The sequence below is a fragment of the Anomaloglossus baeobatrachus genome, unplaced genomic scaffold (genome assembly GCF_048569485.1).
Source record: "Anomaloglossus baeobatrachus isolate aAnoBae1 unplaced genomic scaffold, aAnoBae1.hap1 Scaffold_176, whole genome shotgun sequence".
In the NCBI taxonomy this organism is placed as follows: Eukaryota; Metazoa; Chordata; class Amphibia; order Anura; family Aromobatidae; genus Anomaloglossus; species Anomaloglossus baeobatrachus.
Window position 1 is genome coordinate 64156 of NW_027441946.1, and position 3672 is coordinate 67827.

Sequence of the window (3672 nt, forward strand, 5' to 3'; positions counted from 1 at the left end):
AGGATTCCTTTATTAAAGGGTTCTCAGTCGCCTCAGGATCATGAAATACTAGGGTAAATGATATGAGAATGGGTAAGAAGCACCACTAAAGGAAATATGAGATGCAGGACATATATCTATAAACCCCTGAACTACATGATAGAAATAAAAAGAAGAAAAAAGAAAAAAAAGAAGAAAGAAGAAGAACACATAGAATGCGGAAAGAGAATGGGTACAACTACCTGAGTTACTGCAGGGAGGCCCCTGGTAGGTATTGTGAGGGTTAGTGGAATTCCTTCACTGAAGGGTTCTCAGTTGCCTCAGGTTCGTGAAAAATGCTATAGACAAATAATGCCCGGAGAAAAGGGGTTCATATACAGCGAATAATGGTAATACAAGGTACATGTGTCCCATGTAATAGTATAAATATATATATATTGTACTAAGCTCTACACCAGAAATAGAAAGTAGTCCCTCTGCCTTCTGTCTAGGTGCCCTGAGTTATGTCCTGTAAACTGTCACAGTGACCTAGACACACATGTGTAGTAGGGGAATATCCCTGCTGAGATGCCAGTGCTAGAGCACTCGTTTGCTGTGGAGTTGAACGCTATGTGAGTAGTTCTTACCTTCAATGAGCAGAAGTCTCTTTTTTCAGATTTCAATATCTCTGTGGGTATCTGGCAGAAATATGGAATACTCTTTACTGCTAAGACCCTGTACATCACTCCCACTAAAGGGGGCTTTACACGCTGCGACATCGCTAATGCGGAGTCGTTGGGGTCACGGAATTTGTGACGCACATCCGGCCGCATTAGCGATGTTGCTGCGTGTGATACCGATGAGCGATTTTGCATCGTTGCAAAAACGTGCAAAATCGCTCATCGGTGACATGGGTCTCCATTCTCGATTATCGTTACTGCAGCAGTAACGATGTAGTTCGTCGCTCCTGCGGTAGCACACATCGCTCCGTGTGACACCGCAGAAACGAGGAACCTCTCCTTACCTGCCTCCCAGCCGCTATGAGGAAGGAAGGAGGTGGGCGGGATGTTCCGGCCACTCATCTCCGCCCCTCCGCTGCTATTGGGCCGTCGCTCAGTGACGTCGCTGTGACGCCGCACGGACCGCCCCCTTAGAAAGGAGGCGGTTCGCCGGACACAGCGACGTCGCCGGGCAGGTAAGTATGTGTGACGGGTCTGGTCGGTGTTGTGCGGCATGGGCAGCGATTTGCCCGTGTCGCGCAACAGATGGGGGCGGGTACCCACACTAGCGATATCGGGACCGATATCGCAGTGTGTAAAGTAGCCTTTAGTCACATGACCAAGACTGTATCTGTGTCCCTACAACACACTTGAGACAAATGTGTGTGTGAGCCTGCATTGTGGGGTATATATAATATATTATAGAGCTGGGAAGGATCATTCTAAGCAGTGAGCTGTTCCAGTATTTGTAGGAAAATACCCAGTAGAAGCATCAAACACAGCACCAATACCTCCCATCAGTATTCCACCACAGTGCCATGTAACCCATGCCCTACACTCCCATCTACACCAATACTATACAGGCACAAACTAGTATATCTGACTAAAAGCCCCCAAAATATGAAGAACGGCCTATAGTTGAGTGTGGATATAAAATCTATGTGAGCAGAGCTAGAATAGAAATCACTGATCGCATTGAAGTCATTCTGACCATAAATCACCATGATATCAAGGTGAGGAGTTGTGTGTTACTGCTGGGAGGAAAGGGTTAACAGTGGAATATTAAGGTGCATTTCTGTGTGCAGTGTTACTAGTCAATGTAACAATTCAGTATGAGCTGCTCTTGGTGCCGGGGGAGGGAGATGCTCTCCTGAGCAAGATAGATGGGGAATGAACATGATATCTATATAGTGTAAGGCAGGGGGTCTCAAACCAGGTGATCATGTCTGATCAACTGGTTACATTATGTCTGATTACCTTGTCTAACAGTTTTTTCTCCCCTTTCTTTACCTTCCAGGTTCCCATAGTCACGTGAAATATCCCTGTTGCACTTGATTACGGCTCACTATTCACTATAGGATGTCTTATATCTAACATCACACTCTCACCCATCAGCACTCTATAGGTTTGTATAAGGTATGCGCTTACACATCCGGTCCTCCATAGGTATTTCCACTTATGTAACACTATCCCTATGATCACTCATAACTCATACCCTTGTAGTCAATTACAGCCTCCTCTCTCCCCCCTCCCCTTCTCCCTTTCCATCTATAATTTTGCCAGTACAATATTAGTTTACATTAGGCACACACTCACATATTCCTTTCCTTAGTGATTTATTGTAATTCACATTCACATACAATTCTCTATGCCTGCCCCATTACTACATTCATACCTACTTGACCCTATCCTGATACCCCTTGTCTCACCTTGTTGGTCCCTACACCTGTTATCATGTCCTTTCCTGTGTCTGTCTTGTCACACAACACATTTTAGCATATAACTTGTGCTCCTTATTACCTGTCCTGCCTATTAGAATTATGTCCATTATGTCCATGCATGGCCCAATGAATCAAGTCTGTACTTCATATTCATGGTTTAAGCCTTTGGGTTCCAATGTGCCCAGAGTATATATCCAGAAAGATTCCCTTTCTTTGAGCTTCCTAATTCTATTGCCTCCTCTGCGTATGGCTTGGACATGTTCGATGACTTGGAATCTTAATTGGATCACTGTGTGATTATGCGTCACAAAATGGTGTGGGACTGGTAATAGAATCTGCTTACAATGTATTGTTGACTTGTGTTTAGCTCAAAGAAAGAGAATCTTTCTGGATATGTACTCTGGGCACATTAGAACCCAAGGGCTTAAACCGTGAATATGAAGTAAAGACTTGATTCATTGGGCCGTGCACCATGTCACCAAGTGTCCAATTGCATTGTCCAATGGCTCACAATGGTTATGCGTTTTCATTGGATGGATAATCGAAGCCATGTTTTTTTCCTTTCTGTTGGGTTTGTTGTGTGAGTAGCCTATAGGATTAAGTTGGTTACCGCAGGCAGTGGATTTAACTTCCTGTCTTTGGTCCAGTGGTAGATGGATTGTCTGGTCTATGAGCTGTTATTGGTTTGAATGCAGGTGAATGCCCATGGGCTGCTTATGACTGTGTAAAATAGTATTGATTCATGATGGATTTCAGACTACATGTAGATATCTTCAGTCTTTCTATCCACATCATTTAAATGAACATTATCCATGCAGCTTGATGCCTTGTGGACTCGGTCTAGGGACTTTGGCTTCAACTAGAGGATCACTTGGCTACATGGCTTCAATCTAGGGGCTCCAATTCCGATTGGAGATCATAACCGCAATCTAGGGATTTCGACTCCGGCTGCCAGGATTATACCATATCATCATACCAGAGACTACTTAAGGAAGAAACCCAGGTTGGACAATTTTGTCACCTGGCTACAGACTTTGCAGACCTCAGCCAGCTTCCTAAATCTGGCGCTATTCTATTGTCGGTGGGTGCCCGACAAATTACACAGCTATGTAAAATTTTGGTTTATGAAACTTCAAATCCAGTGACTGATTATTATGTTTTCTAATGTCCTGATTTAAAAAAAAAAAAAATATTTTTTTTTTAACCATCAAATATTGATTTTGTACAATCCATGTGTGAAGTTACATACAAGTGACATGAACAAGAAAAATACT